This window comes from Cupressus sempervirens, chromosome 11, assembly GCF_028749045.1.
Source record: "Cupressus sempervirens isolate cs-2001-9-10 chromosome 11, ASM2874904v1, whole genome shotgun sequence".
Lineage (NCBI taxonomy): Eukaryota > Viridiplantae > Streptophyta > Pinopsida > Cupressales > Cupressaceae > Cupressus > Cupressus sempervirens.
Genome location: NC_143128.1, coordinates 685322112 through 685335916, shown reverse-complemented (window position 1 = coordinate 685335916; position 13805 = coordinate 685322112).

The following is a 13805-nucleotide window of genomic DNA, read 5'->3' as shown; positions in this document are numbered from 1 at the left end:
ATGTTCCCTTCTAGGATCAACTATTAGTGGAGTCTAGTTTCAACACTAGGAGCCTAACCCATTACGTTTCAACATATGCAATAAATGAAAACCTTGTGTATTATGTATTAGTGCACCCGATTAAACCACGATCTATGGATGAAGCACTCAGAGACATAGGGGATATGAGACTTCTTACTAAGCCATTAGTTCTATAAAACAACAATTTCTCCTCTTCTCCATCAGGGAACCTTGGTACGACCACATAATTCTTCTGAAATTTTCATTCAATATGAAATTTTCTTAGTCCTTTGTTCAAATTTTGCATTTATACAATTTTTATTTTTCTTGCCAATAATTTGACACTTCTCATTTTGCTAGATTTCTTGATCTTGGTCCCATTGTGCCTCAGGGACATGTCTTGTTTTAATTGTATTTACCAATGTGGCCACATCTATGTTGCTTTCCTATAAAATTGATCCTTTTATTTTAAGTTATTTATGAGGTATTTTCTTGTGGATTAGGTTGGCAAGAATATTGTATTGAAATGGCCATACCAAGGAGGACGCTTGACAAATCATCTAGAAAATTAGTACACTATTAAACCTTCATGTTATATACATTGCAAAGCTACTAGGCAAGATCCCTAGGATGCCACCCCTTCCTATGTTGTAAATATGAAAAATGATTGAATTTCTTGAAAACTCTATTAGTACAGGCATAGATTGTATCTTATACTTGTTAAAACTATAGGAAAACATTATGTTAAGAACCTTAAGCAAGGGCATAAATAATTTATCAATTAGACCCTGGTAAGGTTAAGAGTGGTTTATTAGCACCCATAAGTAGAATACTTAGGTTAGGCCGAACTTGGTAAATACAAAATAGATAAGATCATAATACCTGCACCTTTTTGATGAACTCTAGGAGGAGTTTCATGCCTAGTGGGGGAGGATGTGAGGCCTCACACAATCCATCATAGTATAGATGACATAATTGCATTATGGTTCTTCTAATTTGATGTTTTGATATAATTTTGAAACTATAGGGTTATGTTATTTTAATATCTGCATTTTGATGATCCGCACTTATGTTTGCACATTAAGACCTAAATGATATAAGCAATGATTTTGTTCATGTACTAACCGTTTTGAATTGCCTTGATAGAAGCTGAATTGCAGAAATGCTTGTAATGAAATGTTAAGTGGGGATATGTTACTTGCTTTTGATATTCAAGATTTGGATACTTTGACATTGTTCAAGACTTAGAAGGACCATGACTTATTTTATCTAATGATTTTGACATTTATAGTAGTATAATGCATCTATGATATGTATTATGAACCTGATATTGTGAATGGAATGATCAAACACATACGAATGCAATTGTATGACATGATAAAATTATATTATAATGTGATGATTATGATGATTTGTGATTTAATGTAATATGTAGATTTTTGGAGGTTTCATAATTAAATGTTTTATAAGAAAATGATGGGGAATAGGAAGTTAATTATGAAGTGTGTTATATGTGAATTATAGAATAAAAAAATTATTATGTATCTTTATTTCATATGTATTTGATATGTGACTTTTGATTGGACTACTAATGCTCGAGTTTAATGTGGAGGAAAGGAACCATGGAAACATAATGGGGAAACAAGGTATAAACACATGTTCATATGACACTACCAAGGTGAATCTTTAGAAGATTCATAAACCTCATTGTGATGTGTTTATTTTGTAAAAATGAGATGTGTGTAGTATGTATTTCATGAATAGATTTAGAACATGTCATGTGTGATGTATAGTGAATTTAGTGTGTGTCACTTGACACTTGTACTTTTTGTGTGAAATGACATATTCTCTGAAGATGGATCATTTGGCCACCTTATTGCAAGTTAAATTCCTTAATTAAGAAATTATACTTATTGCCTTGAATGAGTAAGGGGAAACAAAGGTTACCACCATAGAAAATTTGAAATTGGCCTTGACCTAGCATTATGAGGGCCAAAAGTTAGCTCCAAGGTGTAATTGTGATGAAAATAAACCTTACCATGATAATACTTCAAGTTGGGGGGTTAAAATTGACCACTAGAATGCCTAGAAGACCTAGGAGACCCTAAAAAGAATGTATTTTTTTATTGAATCCGAAAATTATAGTCTTATATAGAGGATTGGCCAAATTAGAAACCAACATACCCACTCTCTAATTTTAGAGATATTTAGGGTTTGGAGGAAGAGGATAAGGAGTTCAACAACAACTTTCATTTGCCATTTCTTGGAGCGAGGTTGGTATCCATGATCCATGGTGCTTCTTCATTGTATTGTAGATTTGAAATGGTGTTCTTCATTGTATTGTAGATTGGATATGGTGTTCTTCATTTCATTATAGATTTGATATGGTGTTCGTCATTTCATTTTAGATTTGATATGGTGTACATGTGGTTTTGTGAAGAATCTTGTTGTATTTGTGTTGAATGTGAGAAGTTTTATGTGATTTCTTCCTTGAATCTTATTTCAATCATGTTGTTTGGTTGTTTAAAATGGGTGTGAAGCATCACTCACCCTTGGGAGGGAAGAGATTCTTGGGTGAAGGGGTTAGTTGGGCTCACTCATGTAGTTGAGAAACTCTCCCATGTGTGGAGATGATTTTGGTGTGTTTCAATGGAGTATGGACTTCATGGTTCTTGCATTCTTCAGAGGTATAAGGAGGTGTATGAAGAGGGAAGACATTGCTAAGCCTTGAAAGGTCATGCTACTTATGAGAATATGTGAATAAATGTGATTCATGGATTTGAAATTCTCCTCATGGAGAGAGTCCACCTTTACCCTATATCTTGATTCTATTGTTGAATCTATGTGCAAGCCTTGAATGGGTTGTGTTGTGTTGTGTTGAGTTGTGTTGTCATGGTTATGCATAATATGTGAATGTGAAGGTGTGAAACCATTTGTGCCTTGTTTACCCAAGCTCGGTGGGTGGCCTCCTTGAGGCCTAGGCTGGGAGGTGAGCCTCCATGGTTCCCCATTTTTGTCTCTCTCTTTTGTAGGTATTGCTTGATAATTTTGAAAACTCGGAGCTCATACAATCATTTCCTCTGCATGGAAGAATAAGACACTATTGTATTTGTACTAAATAGAGGGAACTCTATCTTGTTATGTGATTTTATTGTATTGTAAGAGTGTTATCTTTGTTCTATTTCATTTGCCAATAGAGAGGTTGAGAGACATTTATGTATTGTGACAAAGTGTTCCATTGTGCAAATCTTGATATATTGATTTCAGCACCCTATGTACATGTTTGACAAATGTGTTGTATGTAAGCTTGTGAGGGACATGAAAGAGGATTTCGTTGTGATTATATTGTTGTTTCATTTTCTTGAACATGAATGTATTGAATAAAATAACTAGTAAATTGAAAGAAACTTATTGCTTTGTTAACCTATTATTCTTCACCCTGATAGGACAACTAGATGTATTTTATGATCAATCTTGACTTTTGAATAGATGTAAAGTATGCATTCAATAGACATTGTATTCATATTTAGAATGTAAACATAAATAGATATCCTAAATGAGATCAGAATACTTGATGTTCATAAAATTGCATGCAAACATTTCATTTGTGCTTCATATAAAAGTATCTTGGAACTAGTTATGGTAACATTTTGATAGTGGTTATATACAATACATTAGATTGATATTTAGATCATGTATTGGAAGGCATTATACTATGTTAGAACATCGTCAGCTCAATTATATATAATCACAGAGAATATATGAAAAAAACTAGGCAAGTAAGTTTAACTCTAATAATAACACCTGTAGATGCATATTAACTTGAAAATGTATGGCATTTCAAAAACAATCTCTCTCCAATAATAAAATCAATAAAATAATAACATCAGAATAAAATAACATTTTTCCCTACCAATAACATTTCAAAAAAAAAAACATTAAGTCACCATCATATTAATATTGCTATATAAAAGGTTCTTAAAAAAAAAACTAAGTACACTGTCAGCCTACCTAATAATCAATGGACTAAATAATTTTAAAATAAAAATTAATATCCCAACCTAGGGGGCAGCTTGCACATTAATATGACAAGAGTTTTGGTTTAAAAAAATTATTATTAATGTAAATTTAACGGGGGGAGAATCGTCAATCCTTCCCACTTGTCCTAGCAGCCTTTACTTGAGTGGGAGGCATTAAATGATAGGGAAGCACCTTGTTGGGCATGCCACCCTTCCCTCTCTCTTCCACCTACCACCCATCCTCCCTAGGCACTAAAATTAGGGAGGGACCCATAGAGATGGGAAAATAACTATGCAAGTTTATAAACAATCTCCTTTCGAAACATAACTCACCTAGGAATGGAAAACCCATGAACCTGGGAAGTGGGGAGGGTTAGGTAAGTATTGCGGAATGTACCATGATATTATTAAACCCCATAAATGTTTGCTATTAGATTCTCCTTTTTATGTAGAATGTAACCTAGTCAAACCACATTGGAAGGGGGATTAAGAAAGCACGTGATCCTAGGTCTCTAAATTCGAATTGGGGGGGGGGGGGTGCGTGAGGAAAATACTGAATTAGTGTTAGATGGGTTGGGCCATGTGTATGTTAGGGGTTAGAGGTAGGTGTTAAGGGGTAGATGTTAGGGTATAAACAATTGTTAGTAATGATTTAAGAAATTTAGATTATGTTTAGAGGATAATTGAAAAATTTATAATAGTGATTTATGTTATATAAAACAAATAAATAATTGGAAATGTATTTTAATAAATTGGAGTATTAGGATTTATTTAATAGATTAATAAAGTAGCCATGTTATAGGGTAAATTGCCTTGTAGTAAAAGACTTTAGATTATAGGATTCATATATATATATGTTGGGATATTAAATAGAGATTCATTTCCTTTCTCACCATTGGGTGAAGCTTGTTGTAAGGAATGTGTATTGCATATTATAGGTATAAGTAAAGCATGACATAAAATTGATAACAATTTAAAAATAATACTACTAATAAATAATATGTTAAGATTGGCCATGTAGAGGAATGATCTAATATGTAAATAATTCAATGCTAATTAAACAAATGTATATTAACATATTAGGGTTATTTGAGAGTAACACATTATGAAATTCTGGGAATAAGTAATTATGAGTTGATTGAAATGCCTAATCAAAAGGCATTAGAATGGTTAGATTGAATAAAGAAAAGTAAAATAAATAAATTTTTTTTTTTATTGGTTGTGTTTTGTTTCATAAAAATTAGGGCATGACAAATTCTACGGTGAAAGGTACTTCATGATTATTGTTGATCACTCTACTAGGATGATGTGGGTAGCGTTCCTTAGAGAAAAGTCCGAAGCATTTGAGAAGTTTAAGTTGTTTAAGAATATATTTGAGAATGAGTCTAGATTGAAGATTAAATGTTTAAGATTTTATAGTGGTGGATAATTTACCTCGAATGAGTTTAACACCTTTTGTTAAGTGAATGACATTAAGAGGTAGGTACTAGTTGCCAAGACTCCTGAGTAGAATAGAATTGCTAAGAGGAGAAATAGGTTTGTAATCAAAGTAGCAAGAGCTATGATGTTTGAGAATTATGTATCAAAGACATTTGGAGATAATTAGTTAACACAACAGTATATATAATGAAAAAAGTTTAGATAAAAAAAGGTACAAACAAGAAACCTTATGAACTATAGTTTGGATGTGCACCATCTATGAAGTATTTCATTTTTTTTGGAAGTAAATGTTTTATCAAGTGAGATGATGACATTCATAAGTTTGATACAAGAAGTGATGAACGTATGTTCCTTGGTTATTCATTGAAAATAAAAGCTTATACATGTTTTAATCAGAGGACTAAGACTATTGTTGAGAGTGCAAATGTAAAAGTGGATAAAAAGTTTTGAGTTAAAGAAATAACACTTGATTATAATGAAGAAGATAATCCTAAGTCTATCCAATAAAATGTTGAGACTTTCTATGACAATAACAATGATTTTTAGAATGACATTCAAGTTGTGGAATAAAGAGAGGAACTAAGATATGAACCTAGAGAAGAAGTAAGAGTTGAGATAGTGACATAAACACCAAAAAATAATATGAAAAAGAATCAACATTCTTATTAGATTATTAGAAGAAAAGATAGTGGAGTTATGATAAGAAAAAAAGTTCATGAAGAATTATGTTTGATTTCTCAAGTTAAACCAAAGTGTGTAGATGAAGCATGCAAGGATGATCATTTGATTCAAGAAATAAAGGAAGAACTAAATCAGAATGTGAATTGATCCATAGAAAGGTAAAGATAAGAATGTTATAGGAACTAAGAGGGTTTTTAGAAACAAGATGAATGAATACAGCAAGGTTGTGAGAAACAAAGCTAGACAGTTATGCAAAGGATATTCCTAGGAACAATATGTAGACTATGAAGAGACATTTACATCTATTGCCGAAATTGAAGCAATAAGGATGTTTTTGGCTTATGCAGCAAATAAATAGTTCATGTTCTATTAGATGGATGTGAAATCAACATTTCAAAATGGAGAACTTGAAGAAGTCTACATTGAGAAACCTGAAGGATTTACTTTGACAAAAGAAGGAGACATGGTATGCAAGTTGAAGAAAGCATTGTATGGACTTAAGAAAGAACCCTGAACCTAGTATATGAGGTTAGACAAGTCTTTGGCATAGTTAGGATTTACTAAAGGTACTACAAATAGTAACTTGTACTTCAAATAAATTGAGAATGACTTGTTGACTATTGTGATATTTGTGGATGACATAATATTTGGAGTTAATGGTGAAGAAAGTGACAAATTTTATAATTAAATGAAGATGAGATGAGCATGATTGGTGACATGAAATATTTCTTAGGTTTGCACATTGTGTAGAATAGTGATGTTATTTTTCTATCATAGACTAGGTATTTGAAAGAATTGTTGAAGAGATTTGGCTTGGGAAGTTGCAAGGCTATTGGTGTACCTATAATAATTGGTCATAAGTTATCTAGAAAAGATGAGATACCAATAGTTGAGCAGAAGAAGTATAGATCTATCATTGGGGGTTTGTAATATTTGACTCACACAAGACCAGATATAGAAAACGTAGTTGGTATAGTAGAAAGATTTCAAGTAGACCCTAAGGAATCACACTATGCAATAGTAAAAAGAATATTTAGATATTTGAAGGGTACACCTAATTTTGGGTTATGGTATGATAAATCAAATGAATTTACTCTATGTGCATATACTAATGTAGATTGGCAAGAAGTATGGATGATAGAAAGAGTACAAGTGGTGGAGAATTTTTCCTTATAAGAAGTTTGGTTTCTTGGCTAAGCAAGAAACAAGATTATATTTCATAGAGTACAATAGAAGTAGAGTATGTAGTAGCAACACACAATTGTAATAAGATCATGTGGATGAAACAAATGTTGAAGGATATCAAGATAGAGATTTTAGAACATGTTATCATACATTCTGATAACATAAGTACAATAAGTATGTCTAGAAATCCTGTGTTATATTCTAAGAATAAGCATATATCAATTAAGTATCATGTTCTGAGAGAGAAAGTTGTAGAGAAATAAATCATGTTAGAGTATGTCAATAAAAATGAGCAAATCATAGATATTCTTATTAAACCTTTTCCTAAAGACACATTTGAGTATTTGTGTGGTACGTGTGGGATTATGCCCCTACCTACCTTAAAGTAGATGAGGTATATAGTACATTAGTTTAGTGGTTTATAGTACTATTATCTATTTGGACTAAATTTTGATACTTCTTGTATGAGGGAGTATATGTAGTTGAGCACAATCATGAAGGACACTTGGTAACTACTATTAAATAGTGTCTTTGGACACTACAGCTGGTTGAAGACATTGAGCTACAAATTTCCATAATGATACCTTTGTAATTGATTTCAATAGTGTTAGATAAGCACATGAAAAACATCTTCTAATATTATGAGGGAGATGTGTAATAATGAAAGATGTACTAAAGGAAGGAGAAAATTGAGTTATATAAATGGGGGAGAAGTGTGAACAATAGATGTCCATCCATATAAGCATGAGGAAGCACTAATGAAGAGTTGTTCCTTGGATTTTTAGATTTGATTGATAAGAGGACATAAAAAGATGAGAACAACAACAAACATAGATTTGGATTTGGTATTCTTTGAACTTAGATTTTTTTCATCTATGTTGTCATCAATGCCAAAGGGGGAGATGGTTAGCATGAATACTGATGATATTACTTTGGGGAGTATCATAAGAATTAGTGGAACATTTGATATCACATTCATAACTATGTTTGTCATTGATGTTAACATAGTATTGTTTTTGTAAAGATTGGCAGAGTAGAAGATAAAGAATGACATCATATAGATTGAGTATTGATGATGAGGTCAAGAATAGTTGAAGATATGTTCTACAATGTGCCCTAATGATGTGGCCAAGTATGCATGCAAGTAGTCAAAGACATGTGAGAGTTATTTATGATTTATAGAAGACAATGTCTAGATAGAGTACCTTAGAAGTGGTTTTAGGCATTTGGATTGTATCTTCTAACAACCCTTGGATAGAATTGTAATGAGAAAAGTTAGACAGTGCCAATCGACAACTTGACGATGACATCAACTAGTGGATGAAGTCAAAAGTTGCAAATGTAAAACTTTGTAATTACTGTGAGCCAAGAGTATTTTATAATTATTAAAATATGTAATAAATTGCATTATGTTAATGAAGTCCTATTATAATTAATTGCATGAAAGCCTTAAGGACAACTCAATGAATTATTTTGAGGACATGGTATAAAAGAAAGTTATTATCCTTGTGATGAAGTGTGTAATGTATGAGTTGTGAGAGAATTGTATTGGATATGTGAATTTGGTAAATGCGAGTAGGTGATCAAAGAGATCATTGTGATGCAAAGTTGAAGATCTAGTATTGAGATCTAAGAAATATTTGGTGTGGTATTAATACAACAAGAAGATAGAGAATTAGTTCAAGTTGTTGAGATCAGTTGCATCTCTATTATTTTGAAAGGACTAAAACATAGACTAGTTGGATAGTGAGTTCATTAGTCTTTCCCTTGAATTTTTTTGGATAGTGGGTTCGTCTTCCTTCCACAACTCCTAACAAGGTTGGTGCAACTCCTAATAGGGTTTGAATCTCTTAATAAGGATTCAAAGTCTCCTAATAGGGATTGATGTGTACTGAATATATTTCATTGACTCCTAATAGGGCCCATCCTCTTCAAAAGAACTTATATATTAGTACATCATTTTTTGGATACCATCCCCATTGGGGTTTTCCCTCTTATCAAGGGTTTTCCTAGTTAACATATCTAGTGTTGTGTATGTGTATCTTCTTATGGTTTCTAATTATATTGATCACATGTTTAAGGTTTAATAAGGTTGATAAAAGTTATATTGATATGATAACTAAATCACCCCCACCCCCCAGTTATCTTGGTGGACTTTACTTTCTAACAAAACATATAGTCAATAATATCATCAAATTGAATCACACAAAATAAAAGAAAAAAAAAAAAAATTGCAAATCAAGGTTTAACATTGAATCCATTTGTGCCACTTAATATAGGAAGCCAATAATACCGAATGAGAAAGAAAGTAGAATAGGAATCGTGAACTGAATGAAGAATCCGTACAAGCATAGTAATGATTAAATGGCGCAAACTCCAAATGATGGTCAAAGTAATACATGTGATATGGATGGTCTAGGAATTAATGTAGCTATATACATGTGACAAATCCCGAAATTGTAGGAGGTATGGATAATTTCATCTTAGCAAGGTGTGGGATATACAAGAGATTAGGAAATGATTAACACCATTAAAGGTATGAATCTTCATATATTTTTAGCACACTTATTATATGATTGATTTTCAAGGGTTAATAGATAAACTTTCTTATGACATATTATTTGAAAGATCTGTGATAATAAAAATTCATTTATAATTATAATTCTATATTTATATATATACATATATATATACACACACACACACACACACATATATATATATACATATGTATATATACATATATACATATGTATATATATGTATATATATATGTATATATATATATATATGTATATGTATATGTGTATATATATATACATATATATAGATATATATGTATGTATATATATATATACATATATACACATATGTATATACATATGTATATATATATATATATGTATATACGTATATACATATGTATATATATATATATGTATATGTATATATGTATATAATATATATATGTATATGTATATATACATATATATATTATACATATATATGTATACTTATATATACATATATAATATGTATATATGTATATACATATATATGTATATGTACTATATACATGTATATATGTATATATGTATATATATATGTGTATATATATAATATAATTATATGTTATGTTTATAGCGAGGAGCTCAATATGTACTACTAAAGACTATGATTATATACATTGATATTAAGAGATAAATATTAATTTGATCAGGTATAATTACATTTGAAATATATGAGCATTAGCATTATAGTTTAGTCACTAATATCTTTTTGTAGGCTCGAAATTGTTAGTTGGTTACATATGCCATATATATGATTGAATACTATATATAAACATATGTATGAATATTATTTGAATGGATCGAATGTGTTGATTTAGAATTCCAAAGGAATTAATAAAAATATATTTTAATAGTAAAGATGTGTATAACATATCGATATCAATGTTGTGCATATATTTAAAAGATAAAAGGAATATATTAATTTGGTTTGTAAGGACTTGAAGAAAGAAATATATTTATTGTCTCACCAATGAACATCACAAGTTGTCATTAGAAATTCAAAAAAGTATGAGATCTCAAGAGCTATCCTTGAAATTTTTAGGCTAAATTATAGGGTATACAAAAACTAGGACAAGGTTGCAGAGGAATATGTGAAGACATTAAAAGTATATAAATATAAACATTTCAATGAGTAGATACATATTTGAAGAGATGTCTATGAAGAATTACATGAACAAATTTCATAAGAGGTTTTAGAAAATAATTATAGATATAAGAATGCTTAGTTTGAGTAGACATGGTGAAAGAGAAACATTAAGTATAATTATGATTTATTCTAGAAGAAAGTATCCATAGTGTATGAAAGTGATATGATTTGTGAGGAAAATTATTGATACACATGGTAATACAATTGAAGAAAGCTATTGACAAGGATTGGATTATATTAATGAACTTGGTGTATAGTGGACAAGACATTTTATACCTCCTTATTCTAGTTCAAACTGAAATTTTAGGTTAGATATTCCTTTTGGTCACTATTTTAAGTCACTAGAGGTTATTCTTTAGATGCTAAAAGTTGTCAATTTCACTTATTGCACCTTCTATTTTATATTGATTAGTTGTAACCCCTCAAATAAAAAATTTGTCAATTCGTTATCTCCATAGATGATTAACTCAACTTGTGCTTAGATCCTACTTGAGCTTACTGAGTCATATTCCTTCTATTTGTGTAATTATAAAATGAGGAAAACTATCTAATTCCCATCCATAATATTTTTTCTTACAACATAGAGACCAATTAAATTTTTTAGTGTTATTTGTCCTCATGCATAAATATCATAATGCACAAATGTTTTATTTTTATATATTTATCACTAGTTTGTACACACATTTTATTATTCATTAGTTTACTCAAAAATCAAAGTGTACAACCAAATATATTTGAGTGCTCATAGAGGTTAAAAAATAGAATGAAGTCCAACCGTTTTTGTAAGTTCCTATATAGCCATCTCCTTGTCCCTTTGTCTTAGTTGTAAGGTACAACATTTTTGACATCCAAAGTACAATGATTGATCTTGATGACATGTGGTCTGATTATTTAAATTGATTTAAATTCCTTCAAAATGATTCATTTTTAATTAATTTATCTTGACTTGTATCATTCACTTTATGGATTGATTATTTGTCATTATTAGTTTTCTTCAAATCACTTATTTTCTATTCAATTTATCTTGACATATATCATTCCTTTTTCTTATGTTTATACACTCTATTTTATTGAAATTCATTTAGCTAAGATTGTTATAGTTTTTATATGTGGAACTCATGTATGTGGTAACACTTTGACTCAAATTAGATTGTGTATTAGAAAAGTAATCTTTGTACTATGTTAAACTTTTAACAATTTATTTAAGTTTCTTTTATGATACTTTTCATACATATAGTCGTAGCAATATTCACTTTTAAAAAGAAAAAGCCATAATATCTATCTCAGCCTATTTTTATTTTTTACAAAACCTAAAATTATGAATGTACTCATAAGATTAATAATATAATATTAAAATTTTATACTTCTTTTTTAAGGATTCTAATACATTTGTTAATATAATTAATACTTGTAACATCTTAAAATGGAAACACTTCCATGATAAGAATGTTTAGACCTCTGAGTAAGTGTTATGTGGTCATGTCAAACACCTTGAATAGGTCTTCACATGGATCTGGCTGTTTCCACCCTATTCTAATTTTCTCCCCCTATTTCCAGCCTCTTTATGACAACTTTCTCTAAGGAACTAGAGACTTTGACTTTCTAGGTCAATGACAACCTGAAGGGTCAAGGTCAACCTCAAACCTAACTTATGTCAGGTTGATGTTGATTCTAACCTAGGGAAAATTTGACCTTGACCCTGACCCTAGGTCCAAATTTTAATTTCTAGAGGTTTCGAGATATCGGGCTTCGAAAAGTTTCATTTTCCCACTTTTGGGTCAATTGTTTTAGATTTCAAAATGGTAAAATCCTAAATTGTATTTAATCTAGGTCCATTTCTAGGGGTTAAGGTTAATTGGGATTTAATTCTCCAATGTCAACCTCTCTAGAAGTTTGTGCCCTACATCACTACATAAGGAAGCCTCCTCTCATTGTCTCTAACATGCATTATGATATTGGATAATCCATCATCTTCACGATCAAGCAAGCATTCCATCAAACATTTCCAAGGAAGTATCCAAGCTATTCTCTCCATTCAATTTATCTATTGAAGATCAATGTTCCAAGCATTCAAGCCTTTGAAGGGATTTGGTTCAAGCATTCAAGAATCATCATTCAAAACCCTAGATCTAACCATCATGGTGGTGTCATCTTCCTTCAAGATCCTTTGTTCATCTTCAAGATCTATTCATTCTTCTCTTAAGGTAGATCTTCCAAGCATACGATCATGGAGGGTCTGATTTATATTTGCTAATGTTATGTTCAAGCTTTCATATCAACATACTTGTTTACATTTGAAATATAATTGCATATCTATCGAATATCATAGCTTCATTGTTATATTTACTTCTACTACTTGCTAGCATTCTCTATTTCAATTCCATTATTAAGGTTGATTCCAAATTGGGGTTTTACCAAGGCAAACACCTCACCCAAAAAACACAACCATTTTTTCTTGCAAGTACATGTACATGATAGGAAATTGAAGTTCATATCAGGATACCCTTTTTAGTAAACTTCTGAGAGCCACGAACATAATTTTTGTTGGACTAGTATAGGTCAAGGTTAGAAATAAATGAGTAAGATTGTGCCCCTCTATCTAGGTGAAGGTCAACCTACCCTCAAAAAGACAAAAGTTTTATGGGTTTTCTTTATCTCGGTATTTGCAGTTCGAAGTAGGTTGCAGAAATTCTCAAAACTTTGCAAAGACATCAGAAATCAAATTTTTTTGAATTTTCCCTATTTTGAGGCTAGTATTTACCT